The following is a 15,889-nucleotide window of genomic DNA, read 5'->3' on the forward strand; positions in this document are numbered from 1 at the left end:
GATCACCCGTCGATTACGTTATTACTTCCCTTGATGTATTTCCACATCTTGAAGAATTCTTTGGAGACATCTTTGATAACTATAACTTCGGATAAGCATAACCTAGTTTTCGTGAAGTATCTGAATGGGAACCCGCTGGCAAGTCACATTGATTGGAGTGTGTTAAGTAAACTTGGTGTTCAGGGGGAAAACTTCAAAGATGATTTACTGGAAGAATGAGAAGAGGGATGATCTTATAAGGCAGGGGTTCCCTAACTGGGGTGCATGTACCCCCATAGGCTGCGTGAGTCCATCCCAGGGGCCCGGGGTTCATGAGACGTTTCTGAAAGTCAAAACTAGAGTACTTTTTGTTGAATTAAAATCTGATAAATCATATAATTCAGTAATGTACAAAAGTCGTATCTATCGACAAACTCTTTTCGCGTTCCATAAGCATATATGTTGCCATAGAAGTACCGTACCGTGAATGTATAAAAAAAACTGAGTTATGAAATATTTGTTCATCTCTTGTTTTTTTGTTTTTTTTTCATTACAATATTACACAATGAACTTGATCTTTTACGAAGCACTTTTATGCGTATTATAGTATAAGAATGACTCAGATCGTGTCTCGAAAAGTTGGGGTATCTTGGACTACTATGTCATCCACAGGGGATTCGTGGGGGGGGGGGGATAAATTTAGGGAAACCCTGTTATAGGGGCTATTTAAGTAACACGGACGTTAGCGATATTTTAGGGGAACGTCGTTTTGTAATTCGTATTTGAAATGTCTCACAAAGTGTAATTGATGGTATAGTTGCTTCCTTGCGGAATGTATACGTAGAGAATGCTGAAAGGTTGGAATCGTTAAAAAAAAGTATATATAAACCCTACAAGGACTACCAAGAATTTTGGTAATAGAAATCGGTGGTTTAGGAGCTGTTGCAAACGGGTGATGAAAATATTAGTCCATTCAGTCTAAAAGGACATATAAAGTGATATTATCGACCCACCGTAAGATAAGGCTAAGGCAGGCTTCTGAGCGTTATCATAAAACTTTGAAAAGAGTTAAGAAAATAACATTTTAGTAATTTGAACCGACAACTAAACGAAATGCGTACCTCCCAACCCTAAGCACTATTGGGACGTTAGTAATAGATCTTTATAAAGCAAACATATGACGAATTGTAGGGGTTGCAACAGAATCGCTTGTGAAAAATAAAAAAATAAAGGCTAAGTGAAATTGATAATGTGGTTGGGGATGGTAAACCATTCGACCTAAGATCCTCTGCCCCAGGATGGTACAAATGAGGCATTAAATAAGTCCATAACTGAGTTGGAAGTTTTGCAGCTAGTCCAAAAATTAAAAAAAATCAAAAAAATCTAGGGATTTATTTGATTGTGAACGAATTTCTTAAAAACAGTCCTAATCAGTTAATTCAAGTAATCACGAAGTGATTTAATTTCATTCTCTTAACAAGTATTGTTCCTACAAGCTGGATAATAGGGCTGATTAAGCCAATTTATAAAGGAAATTATCCAATGGATGATTCTGATAATTACCTGGGAATTTCTCTTCTTAGCTGTCTAAGGGAAACCTTTCACTTCTATTTTAAATCATCGTATATCGTCAATTACATCGATTGTGTGGGCTTGATTGGGGATGAAAAAAGGGTTTTTTTTTTACAAGTTATCACTCAACTTTTGATCATATCTTTGATTTACATACAAAGTCATTGAGTACTATCTCAGTAAGAGGAAAAGGATTTATTGCGCTATTATCGACTACTTAAAAGCCTTTCTATACAATTAAATAGATCTTTCTTGTGGTCTAAATTAATCGCTAGTAATATAAATGGTATAACGTATTAAATGTAATTGATGCTATGTATGAGAATGCCAAACCGTGTGTGTTAAACGATGGAGATATACGCCGTCCTGATTAAAATTGCATAGTATTGGAGTGAGACATAGCAGGGGAAAATCCCACGTGCTTTTCAGTATTTTTTCTTAATGATTTTGACAGACAGTTTGAGTCATTGTTATTAATGTTTTCAACATGCATGCTTTCCTCGTTCATGAAGGATACATTAAGTACTGAACATGTTGATATTTTCTTAAAACTGTTAACACTACATGCAGACGACACTATTGTATCGCTGAAAGTGAGACCGAACTTTAAAATGCATTTGATGGGGTTAAAACGTATTGTGATACCTGGCGAATGAATATAAACACATCTAAAACTAAAAGAATTGTATTTGAAGGTGCAAGATTAGACTTAAACCAAGCGTTACTGTGCATCGGCTGAATAGTAAAAAAATTGGATGATGAATTTCATTATATTTTAGAAATGTCCAGCCTTTAAGAAAGAAGAAATCTTTACCTTAAACAGCATTTTCGAACTAGAACCAGCTCGATTAAGATGCATTAAAGTGTTCAATCGAAGTCTAAAGTCGTTATTTTCAATTCAAGTCATTTTTGATAATGCAAACCTTCCCGTAATTGATTTCCATCACAATTGCCAACACTAACTGTAGTGCTGGTGCCATCATGTCAGTACTGCTCTCATTAAGGATACATCTTATTTTTATTTTTTTTTATATTTTGTATTTATGACTTCTTAAATTTTCATACATTTTATATTATTATATGTCTTATTAGAGGGCCTCGTTGAAGATAAGCTATTGCTAAACGAGCTATCCTCTTCAAATAAAGTTTAAATAAAATAAAAATATATATGAACATAATTAATCTTGCATTATTTTCTGCAATCCTGTCTGTCTTGTATCTCTCTTTTGACTGCCATCTACATGTATGACATTTTTTATGATCTCTGTTTTGTTGTTGCATTTATGTCTTTTATACGTCCTTTGGAGGATAGATAAAGAAAATAAACTAAACTGAAACTTTATGAAAATGGGCATTTGTGAGGAATGTTTCTTTTACAAAACTGACATGTGCGGCCCTTATTACTCCATTTAGCCGCCTTCGCTCTCGGAAAGTGTAAGTTGTTTTTTTCTTTCTTACATAGTGTGCAGTACATACATACATACATACATACATACATACATACATACATACATACATACATACATACATACATACATACATACATACATACATACATACATACATACATACATACATACATACATACATACATACATACATACATATATATTTATATATATATATATATAAATATATATATATATATATATACACCAATAGTTCCGTTGTTGTATACACGATCAGTGGTATAAACAACGCAATTCAATAGTGATAACAAAGCTGTTATATATGATAACAATGATGTTATTAGCTATTTCCTGAGTGGGTTAATTTTTTTCATTCGATTTGAGTCTCAAGAAATTTACAAAGTTACTGACTTCCAACCTTATCCAAAATGTTCCAGTGTATCAATTTATGAGAAATGTAATTCCATACCGTATCAGACAAAGGAAATGGTCCATTCCTCTTACAGACGGCAACATTGATGACCTTTGACATGTCTCGCTGATACCATCAGTTCATTGACTTGAAAAATACAACTGTTCAATCTGAAGAAAAAAACTCTGTTTTTCACCTGAAAAACTCCTGTTTTGTACTGAGTCTTTTGTTGTTGCGATAAACTGAGTTTTTCGAATTATTGAACATGATAGGCTTACCAGAAACATTAAAATAATGTTTTAACTGTACGACATTATTGACCCAGCATCTCGGAATTTGAGAAGTCTCCTGCAGCTACTACTACGCAGCCGCAGACGGTAGTATCACGGCTGACGCCTGCTTAAGACATTGGTGATAAGTTACAATACTGGTGTTAATTGTTTGTTAGTTTTATGAGCTGGCCTCTGGAAGAAGATCACAGTATACGATCGAACGTCGGATCCTCCAAATCTTTACTTTAATTGTTTATTGTGTGTAGGATCTTTGGCGTCTCAATGTGTATCAATGGATGGCGATTTCTGACGGTCCGCTGAGATATAGCAGCAATTCAGTCATTTCTAACACCGATATTTGGTCCTACATGTGCATGTGACAACAACATGTTATCATAGTTAGCCGTGTCTGAACTGCGTAGTGAACAATTATTTGTTTTTAAAGAAAGAAAATTATTGGTGGATAGATAATTATGAGGTAAGGAATATCTTTTAACTGGTAAATTCTTTTAAGCTTTTTTTTTTGGTGTGTTTTTTGTTTTGTTTATTATTTTGAATTATAATATGTGACTAATATAGACCTACAAACTGTGTCATTGTTGTTGTACGTTCTAATTATTCTAACCCTGCCTTACTCCTGTCGTTGTTAACAAAAACGATACCCTAATTGATGTTTGTTACCAGTGGCGGAGGTAGGGGTATTGGTCAGGGGGGGGGGGTGAGAATGGTCTGTAGGGGCGCTTTCGACACTATAGTCTTTCAAAAATCTTGTGCAATCCTGTAAATTATTTTGCATAGTCTTTCAAAAGTCCTGTACAATCCTGTAAATTATCTTGCATAATCTTTCAAAAATCCTGTTCCATCCTGTATATTATCTTGCATAGTCTTTCAAAAATCCTGTACAATCCTGAAAATGATCTTTCATAGTCTTTCAACAGTCCTGTAAAATCCTTTAAAATATCTTGCATAGTCTTTCAAAAGTCCTGTACAATCCTGTATATTATCTTGCATAGTCTTTCAAAAGTCTTGTACAATCCTGTAAATTATCTTGCAGTCTTTCAAAAATCCTGTATATTATCTTGCATAGTCTTTCAAATTTTATGCAGGATTTTGTGCAGGACTCTTTTGTAAGGGTAAGCGGAGCGCCACCACAGGTTGGCGCGGAGCGTACAGAAATTTTGTGAGTAAAGATACTCCCTAGATCGCCGGAAATGACCCTTTCCGGGCCTTGCTAATTTGCAGATAAACGAAGAATAAATAGGTGTCATCGCCATTTTGTCAGAAAATTACACCAACAAAATATAACAAATGTCAATAGGTATTTGAGAGCGCAATAAAATAGTCAATAATCGCGAATAAGTAAAAAGTGGTAAAAAGCTGAAAAGGGCGCCAGCAGTCCATTTGAGTCCGTCAGGGGGGCATCCGCCCCTCTGACTGTATGGGCGCTCCGCCACTGTTTGTCACATAATATGAAAGTTCACGTCTTTTCACAAGTTTTTAGTATACCTCTTATAGCATTATTACGACAGAATAAGAGTTGAGGTTGGGAAGGGTAGAGGTAGAGGGTAGGTAATAGCATCTAAGGGAATGGGGGGGGGGTCGGGGAGTGCAGGGCAGGGCAGGGGCAGGGGCAGGGGCAGGAGCAGGAGCAGGAGTGTATCATACAATGTTGCGTATACATGAGGACTTCTTCTTTCAACTTTTTTGTAACGTCGGGCGTTATATGAAACTAACTCGCATAAATATGTCTCACATTTCATAAGGGCGTTTCTCTTCAACTGTAGGGAGATTGGCAGTTTGTGGGTTGGGGGAAGGAAGGGGAAGGGATCATTCTTATGTAATATCCTTAACAATCGATACACTACAGACATGGATACGTGATGGGATCGATTGCAAATTGCTTCCTTTGCTATATTTATTTCAACGCTTATTGTTTTATGTCCAAAAATAAGTCTCGTTGACGCTGTAAGACCTGCTTTAGTTCGATTCAGAATAAGTCACAACAATGGAATTAAATGATCTAACTTCATAAATTATATATATATATATATATATATATATATATATATATATATATATATATATATATATAAATATATATATATATAGTTATATATATATATAAATATATATATATAGTTATATATATATATATATATATATATATATATATATATATATATATATATATATAGTTATATATAGTTATATATATGTGGGGCCGAACATGATATTAGTTTTACGTCTTTACGTGAGTTCAATATTAATGATCTGATGGCATACGTGACACTATATAAACTCATATGTTGACCTATATGAACCTTGGAAATGTTTCATAATAATTGAATCACCATGTGATTTTTTTTTTAATTATATTATCAAAAACAAATCATATTGAAAAACAAATGACTTCCGCCTGGTAAAAGACATTTAATGTCTCAATGTGTGTTTGCCAAATTTAAACTTCAACATTTCCAGCTTACTGCCCGAATAGCTCAGTGAAAATGACACCGTTCTATGCAATTTTCATAATAATATTCATTATTTTAATTGAGTTATCTGTCGTTAAACATTTTGAGCGGAATAAAATTCGCCAGATTTTATTAACGAGTCCGTTGATTCTACAAACTTCAACCAAAATTTGCAAGCCCCGCCCAACAGATCATGCGCCAATCAAATCTCTCTGTATTGTTTACGACCGTTAGGCTTAGTTTCTCTTTCACTTTCGTGGTTAGCCTGAAGTAGGTTTCATCCCTTAAATAGTATCTTTCTTTTGGTCTTACAGATTTAACTTTCGAAATTGTGTCATTCCCTTCCATTGCAATGAAAAAACAGGTGTTTTCAGACGTTTCCTCTGTGGAATTGGGTCCAAAAAGTGGACGGTACGAGTATATATAGGTTACATTTGTGTAATGAACATGTTGATATGGGCGGTGGCAGTGATTTTTACGGTAAACCGTTCGCGCTATATAGGGCAACAGAAAATAAATTCTTTCTTTCGATTGCGACAGCTTTTCTCAATTAATCCCACCTTGTCAGAGTGAATTTAGAATAGAATCATTTAATCTGCTTCGGAAGTTTATTTTCCGAAATTCATAGGCAAACACGTATTGATACTTTAAGTGTAGCAGCCGAAAGGTGATGACCGATTTGGGTTTGCTTGGACAGGACGACAGGTGACAGATAAATTGTGTAGACGAAGTTAATGGTCGCATGAAGTTAATGAACGCATGCGCATATTCGGAATGGAAATATTTCATGGACAGCCAGTTGGGACAATTTTGAAATGGTATAATACTGCAGTATATATTGTCCTCTCGTGTTACACTTAAATGCAGCCATATACGAACAGTTTGAACATTTCATAACCTATTTCTGATATAAACAGAATATTCAAACTGCACATACTGTCAATAAGATTGCTTTGAAGTTTGAAATGTAAGATGACAGAACTAATATTAAACAAATTGCCCCAACTGGGTGGGTGTGGTTTGCATCCAAAATGAATTACACTGAAAAGCGACATCAAAGACCAATGATATTTGAGACAACCGTCTGTATGTGATTATTCATTAGTTTACTATTGAAAATTCCGCCCAGTCCACCTCATTCTACCGCCTCCGTTAAATTTGAGCTCTACTCCCTCCTGAATACTGCTTCGATTTGCTATAGGGTTAAATTTTCATTCATTCCGCCTCTTTTAAAGTGTGTGGCGTGACGTCATATAAACGCTGGTAGTTTCATCGTCTCGTGTGATGTCCATGTCTCCTTTTGTCCAGTAGTGCATGTTAGTTTGTTTGTGTTCTATTTACGAAATCTAAAATATTAGTGCAACATTTGATCTCTTCCATCTGTGTTTAAAAACGTCCAATTTATTGTATAGTATGGACGTGACGTCTGAGCAATACTCCCATGAAACCCCACTAGTAGCCTACATCCTCTACACATTTTAGTAACTGTTTTAGTAGCTGTGTTTTAATCTGATTTATTCCATATATACATGTTTGTTTATTTATTTCTTTATTTGAGGATCGGCACCTGTTCTCAATGGACTACATTGGTGGCGAGTCTAGCTGTTATGATAGTCATTTATCTACTTCCCAAGTCATCCGACTTCGCTGCTCGCACTGTGATTAAATCCAGTAGATCGAACAACGTGGAAGTCACTAGTAAAAGGAAGGAAATATCGACACTCCAAACAGACGATGCAATGGGTAAGACATTGGGTCTGGGGTGGGTAGGGGGGACCTGTAGGTTTTAAGTAGCTTATAAGGAATCAAATGTTGATAACAAATGTAGAATCAAATATGTGTGTGTGTTTAGCTGTAAGGGTTATCGTTTTGGAGACAATTACTTGCAAATCCCACTCCCACGGGCATATATATATATATATATATATATATATATATATATATATATATATATATATATATATATATATATATATATATATATATATATATATATATATATATATATATATATATATATATATATATATATATATATATATATATATATATATATATATATATATATACATATTTATATATATATATATATATATTCTGAGGTTAGGGTTACTTCGAAACAATAGATCAAAATTATTATGAAATATTTCGATATTTGGCATGAGTGGCTAAGGTTTAGCCGATGCAACGTTGTATCTGCGAAATTCTTCCTTTAATTGTTTCATGTGTCGCTATTAAAAGCATGACACAGGTACGTAACTAATTATATGATGTATGTACTATAGTAATTACATGAACATATTGTGTAGATTGCATCCTCAGCCGAAGTACAAGTTATTTTTATCTTATAGTTTCCTGTATCGTTACAATAAGCAGTCATCCATAGGTAACATATTCAAGGTTGACTATTCCACGTCGGCCTATATGTGTTAGATAATTTGCTGGTTCCGGCCAATTACCGTACCACCAATGTATACGGTGTAACATTATACAGATATTATACTATATAGTGCTCAATCATAGCATGGATTCTAATATGCTAGTCCAGTCCGAGAAAGATTTCAGTTCTGCCAGAAAAAAAAAATAAAGAAATAAATCAATCAAATAGACCCACAATCTTCCCCTTATATAAGGCATGATACAGCCCTGTAAGGATCATCAGTATAGCCCGCAAATATGCTAGATAGTCTAATAATGGCCACTGATGCTCTTATTTCAATAAACACTTTCTTGATACCTTCAAAACCATTTACGTGAATGAGTTAATAACATTAAATGAGACTATATATCATATTAACAGACATTGACAGATTGATCTCCCGTAACAATACTTATCATATTTTCTTTCAATTTGTGGGATGATGAGTCTTTGGGTTCAATGGAGGTGGAGGCAGGGGCGTAGCGAAGGGGTTTTTGTTCGGGGGGTGTGGAGAATTTGATTTGCCGACGGATCTGGAAGTGGTGACTGAAATTGGGGAGGGGTCTAATTTTTAGTTTTGAAACGTCCTTAGATGCAATCTGGTGCATATTTTAAGTCAAATTTGATTTGCCGACGGATCTGGAAGTGGTGACTGAAATGGGGGAGGGGTCTAAGGGTAGGGGGTCTACCCCTCCCCTTTGGAAAAATTAGTTTGAATGTCCTTAGATGCAATCTGGTGCATATTTTAAGTCAAATTTGGCACGGAAGAAGCTCCCGTTCTCCTTTTTCTATTCAGCTTTCCTTCTTTCTTCCCCTTCCGCTCTCTTCACCTTTTCTCCTTTTGCCGACAGACCCAAAATTTGCCGACAGCGACCAAATTATTGGGGGGCGTGACACCCCCCCCCACACCCCCCGCTCGCTACGCCCCTGGGTGGAGGCATACATTTTGAAAGATATGTTGTAGCCTTTCTAGTGTAAACGATCCAAATAAAATATTTCCCCCTGAAAAACTGAATTGGGTGCGTGCACCCACAGAGATACGAAACGCGCATGCGCAATTTGAAATCGTGAAATGACTGCTGGTCAACTGCAAGTTATTCAGGTACTTGATATATACACTTAGAGGAAGGGGAGGCATGTTGAGGGCCATGGGTGGGGGGGGGGGTCAACAATAACATTTATTTAGTAGCTAGTAGTACAACTACAGAATTCCTGATACAAGTTAAGGGACCAATCTAGCTGAATCGCAATGTATTTGGGATTTCTCCGGTTTTATATCAATTCAGAGACATAAATATGTCATTCCAATGATGTGCATGACTTTATCATTAATTTCCCTCACATGTAAGAAGGAAGCAACAGACATACGTGTCTTCCTGAATTACATTTCCGAAATTAATCCGATTTAAAATACATGAAACAGACGTCCGTCGGGAACTAGTGAATCAACAGGCGTGTGAATGATGGAAGACATTTTCTAAAATTAAATAATTGTATAGTGAAACCTGCAGATACAGCATATTTCAACCGATTCACATGAACAGAGATTACAGTTAAACTACTGTAAAAATATAGGTTTACAGTTAAAACTGAGGATATGTGTAATCCCAAAAAATGCATCAAGCTGGATTTGTTCATGGAATTACACATATCCTCAGTTCTTACTGTAATCATAATAGCACATGTTACCAATTTAGATCACGATTCAGTTTTTACTCTGGTGCAAAAGTTAAAGATTTACAGTAGTTACTGCATGTGTTCTCTGTGTGTATAATCGGGTGCATATTCTTCAGTATTTTCACCCAAGATTAAAGAGATTCGTTGTGGCATGAGAGGAAAGTTAGAGAGCGGAGGGGAAGGAGGGTTAAAGGACGTGGTGGGGGGGGGGGGCTAAATTAAGAACGTTCTAACAATAACTTTCATACCCGTTAGTTAGTATAAATACCAAACTGAAATAATTTTCTTAAAATCCACTTTCACCCCCTTTTTTAAACTGAATTGGTTATAGGTTACTGTTTCTTATATACCAACACAGTCATGTTTGCTAACACTACAGGCAACGACCTTAATGGCCTTAATTTTAAGTGATAGCTATAGCTGCTCATTAATGACCAATCATCGAAGTATAAATAATCTGGAAGTCTCGCTCTATATACACAGTTTACAAAAACGTACCAACCATATGAAGTGTGTCATGTGACGTGCTGCTAGCATATTATTTAACCCTTGTTCAGTTCGCAAGGTTAAGAGTTTCGTCGACCAAGAACGCCACTTTAACAGGTCTTTACTGTAAAAATGAGAATAAATCGCTTAAGTTTGGATGATAATGATGTTGAGATTTACTTTCTCTGTGTCAGAAATGCATGGACCTTGACTACAATTCAACATAATCTGTCAGATAAATTAATTGCGAATACGGCGATCACTCCTATCCCGTCTCGCGCTTGTTCAACGGGCAAAAATAGCAAGGAGACTTGTGTTGCTAAGGAACAACGAAATCCTGTCGTCTGCTTATCATGTCTATGTAGGCCTACACTGTGTACAGATCTGATAAGTTATTGGTGCGTTCCAGCTGCAGTTCGATTCCGATAAGGAAAATATACTCAAAATGGCAATTTTGGAAATTGAAAATTGCGGTAAACATTGGAAAAGTGTATCACTTAGCTAAATTGCAATATATATCTTCACATGGAATGTGGTGGCTATGATATTATGACATTCGTTGATGTATAGAATACACATTGGAGGAGTCGTTGTATAAGAGTTGAGTGCTCCTGTACAGTGAAGCACGTCACACGACCCTCCATGGTATATAAATTTCAGCATTTTATTATAAAGACGTCATAACTCTTCTCCTTCTTCTTCTTCTTCTTGCTTTTCTTTTGTTTTATCAGTAGGAGCCATTAACTGTCAACAGATGGCAAATGAAATCAAATTTGCCCCATCTCAATCAATGCCTCTGATCGCGTTGTCGAGTTTTCCGAGATCCGGAAATACTTGGACGAGATATATGATGCAGATTGCGTCACAGATATACACAACTTCCGTTTACTGGGAAACAGAGAGAACATTATTATCTTCATTAGGTAAGAATTATGTTCGTCATATTCCGTTTTTGATATGAACATTCAAATATCCATGACTTCAAGGAGACATAATCGCAATAATAATAATAATAATAATAACAATACCATTGGTCAATATGATAGATAGCAAGGATGATCCAGTTCATCAAATAGCTAGAGGAAAATTGTATTATTTTGGGGGAAATTACTTAATTTTGCATTTGATTACAGTGTCAAAACCAAAGAAAAACCAAAGAGAACGCTAACGATTCAGATCAATAGTACTTCACTGATAGTGACAGCACCGTGGACCGGTCAACCGGCGCACCGCGAAACAAATAATATCTTCAATTTAAAAAATCGATCTCGACCGACATATCGTTAAAATGCAAAAAAGTAACAGAAATTGTAAACGGCTGATAAGCTGAACAATTCAACACTCTAACATTATTTTTCAACACTCTTACGATTTTTTTGGACACGCCCATTTTATTTCGGACATGTTTATATTATCTTGGACACGTTCATATTATATATGCTTATGTTATTTTGGACATGGTAATGTTGATTTGGACATGCTTCTATTAATTTGGACTTTTTTTCATTATAAGCATAGCATAGACTAGTTTAGACTATTGGATATCTCTGATACGAAGCAAGATGGGGGATTTCTTCAACACAATGATCTTTCAATCTTTAAAGCTAATTTCGTCGTTGGGTTTCAGTTACATTTGACACTCTTATATTATTTTGGACATGGTCATATTATTTCGGACATTTTTTTTATACATATGGCATTCCGTAGGTTAGACTAGGATATCTCTGATACTGACGAAGCAAGATGGGAAATTTCCAACACAAAAACATAAAATATACATCAGCAAACAAACACAAGACAATTAAAAGAAGACAAATAATAAACATTCTGCAATGTTTGGAAAATGGTAGGAAGGATCAAAGCAAACAGTTTTGTGCTTTCGATACGTATACTCAAAAAATTTGGTCGAGTTTAACATTTTTTGGTATACAACAATAATTCACTATAAAAAAAGAACAACATTTATGAAACTATACGGTTATACGAATTATATCATTATGTTACTTTTTTTTTACTTTACTATATTTTCAAGCTCTTAAAGGGTCATTCATCGACTTCAGGACGGGTAGAGGAATACTGGTGAAATCACATCTTTATGATGCAAATCACGTGAGAGATTTTGAAGGTGCCATACTCTTGATAAGAAACCCTTACGAGTCTTCTATTTCAGAATTCTTCAGATGTCAAACATATCTCAAGGTTCAGTCACAGGAACTCACAAGAAGTTTAATCCAAAATAAATCCGGTGAGTTTGACAGCTTTGAAACTTTCAACGAATACATTTTAAAAAATGAGCTTTTTCTAGTGAATTTTACTGGATTAAATGGACATGATATTTGTAAATCAATCATGCATGTTAACATAAAACGTAAATACGAAGTGACTTTTCTGTTTGAGAGGAATGCACGAGAGGGAATGTTGGTGGGTTTTTTTTTAATCAAAACCTTTTTAACAACGAGATAGAACTAATAAACATAAACCTGTGACGAGATGCTGTGATAGATCTCTGATTCGTACCATCAATAGAGACGAAATGTATCACAGAAATACACCAGGATATTATTTGAATGTTTCCATTATTGTTTATAACATTATACAATCTAATAAACTATGTCACGTGACATGCGATGACTGAATATGCATGGCATGAAAAAGCTATATTTAACACTTTAATAATAATAATGATAAAGAAGAAGCTAAGTTTAAGTGTTTAGTTGCCAAAATTATATGCTAGTTTTTCACTCGTCTCAAAAGGAAAAAGTCAACTAAAATTTGTGAAAATGAAACGACATGGAATGGATTGGAATTAAATTTAACATATATAAATAGATGCGTGAGATATTTCACAAACATTGTTAAAGTAAACAATTCCTCAAGGAGATGTTACCTCTCCCAGTATACTCCCCGGATAGCGTGGTCCCCCATTTTCACCACCAGATGTTTTAGCACGGCCCTTTATTACGTTGTTATACCATACTTTGTTTTGCTGGTTTGTTTTTACAGTGGAGTGGTTGGTGAGCGTGAAATCATCATTTCAAAAATGGCATGACTTAAATCTGTCGTGGATCAACAACTCGAAAAAGTTACTGATTGTCTACTACGAGGAACTGGCTCTTAATCCAGAGAAGGAACTGATTCGTATGTTATCATTCCTAGGCCAACCGGTCAATATGGAGCGTATCAGATGCGCAACTCAAACATATCCGTTAAGGAATCGAACTCATTTAGACGCAGTTCCATTCTATCCACCTATAGTGAAAAATTACGTAACGAGCCTTAATAATACACTGATTGATCGGCAGGCGAGACCATTACCGTCGTATCATGAATAATAAAAATAAAAATAATAACAACGAGTCTTATATGGCGCATGCAGACTCCAACAAAGGTTGTTCAATGCGCTTTACGGGTGCTGAATGTGCAAAAACTAATAGTTGAGTTGAGAGAAAAGAAAAGTTTTAAGACAGCGCTTGAATTGAATAATAGAATCTAAAGACCTCATTTCAACCGGTTCCATAAACGTGAATAGGTATTGACGGTTAATATTATTGCCCACCCCCCCCCCCACCACCACCACCGCATTCACACACACACGCATTGATGTCCCTTCTCCGAACAACCACCCACCCACTAAATCCCAAAAAGGAATAACAATAATAACTAAATTGATAAAAGAAGTTAGTATGATAACATTAGCAGCAGTTGCTAAAACTACTTTTCTGAGTTCTTTATACCCCCTAATTATTCACACATAGTTTATAACTGTGTGTTATATGAGGTGAGATGCTTAGAAAGAAACGAGACCACGGAGTCAGGGCTGTCGCGAGAAGCCACTTCGGACTCCGAATTAAGGTTTCTATATTATAATGACCCCGTTTTGAAGTCTTCATACTTCCTTAAGTTTATTATGACACTTACAAAAACAAACCATTTCCGAATGCTTTATCTCTTATTTGCCGCCCCTCTGATTGACCCCGAGGCTCAGTCTGTAGACCCCTACCCCCCCCCCCTCCGCTCCACACCACCTAGTCCATTTTGCCAGGCTTGCACAGAGGTTACAGTGTATTGTCAATTGTTGACGTTAACTAATCATTCTTGGGGCAAAACATAGGAACCATTAAAGAGAACTTCAATGTTTACTCAGTATACAGAAACCGATATGTGCGCCATCTTTCAAATTGCTGTCTATTCCGTGTACTGCCATTGTTCCACAATTTCAACACGGAAGGGACCAAGAAAAATAGGAACTTATTTTACTACTTATTTCTTCCCTTCTTACTACATTTTCATCTTGATCAGTTGACATGAGTTGTACTGAAGCAAACGCGCTACGTAATTTATGCCATGTCACTAACTATTGAATACATATTGCGTTCATATGTAACCTTATTTCAATGTATTTTTTTCCTTATGTTATTGTGTTCATACCATTGTCTTGGTATAACCTGGTGTTATGGTTCATCCATTCTTTCATACCTTCTTATATCTTGTTATAAAATACAAGTTCCCTAGCATTAACTAGGAATTAACGTCTCAGTTGTGTTTTCTGTTGATTTCTTGTTTCTGTTATATGCCGTTTTGGTCGCTGTGCTAGAAGGAGTACGTACGACAATACAGTTTCACATAACGATCAACCAAGTCAAACGAACACGCGCTCGTACGCGCGCGAGTTGAATGGTTTCATTATCATTAAGTGTATACGGAGGCGCTGTAAGAAAACGTGCGCTTCCTTCAGGCGTGTGCGTGAATTGGTTTCCACAAAGAGATATATTTTGGTTCACCTAGAGCTGATATGTAACATTTTGTGTGTGAAAAGTATATGAATCATGAATCTGGCGCCTTCGCTTGAGTTGCTTACTCTGTTGTGGACATGTGTATGTGCAGCATGTATATGGGAATTATGTCTTAGAATACATGAATGATTACACAGCTGAAATTACAGAATTAAAGAATTACACATTATACAGGAATTATGTTATAGCACCTTTGGCTAGAAAGGCTACACCGTCAGTCTGCCAACAGACCTTTCTGAATTGCTTAGTGTAAACATGCGTAGAATCCATTTGAGTGCCTCTGCCAGCGTCACCCCTACCCACACAGATGTTCTATGGCGTCTCTGTTCCCAGCGTCTAATTTTATGGCTCATGCGCGGGCATTCCGAAGAAAAAAAATGCGTATATATTATAGAGCCA

The 15,889-nt window shown here is 35.8% G+C and overlaps 1 protein-coding gene across 2 annotated transcripts in view; it reads left to right on the forward strand.

Moving 5' to 3' along the window:
- The window catches only part of LOC139966224 (long-chain specific acyl-CoA dehydrogenase, mitochondrial-like), a 30,079-nt gene extending 15,455 nt beyond the window's left edge, over positions 1 to 14,624 (forward strand). Inside the window, exons 11-14 of one of the 2 annotated variants that reach the window (XM_071969036.1) lie at positions 7,674 to 7,858; positions 11,429 to 11,620; positions 12,730 to 12,942; positions 13,701 to 14,624. The gene's annotated coding sequence lies outside the window, so the exon portion shown is untranslated. The remainder of the gene's footprint in view (positions 1 to 7,673; positions 7,859 to 11,428; positions 11,621 to 12,729; positions 12,943 to 13,700) is intronic. The other variant, XM_071969037.1, reaches the window with a different exon arrangement.
- The last annotated feature ends 1,265 nt before the right edge of the window (positions 14,625 to 15,889 follow it).

Source organism: Apostichopus japonicus, chromosome 4, assembly GCF_037975245.1.
Source record: "Apostichopus japonicus isolate 1M-3 chromosome 4, ASM3797524v1, whole genome shotgun sequence".
In the NCBI taxonomy this organism is placed as follows: domain Eukaryota; kingdom Metazoa; phylum Echinodermata; class Holothuroidea; order Aspidochirotida; family Stichopodidae; genus Apostichopus; species Apostichopus japonicus.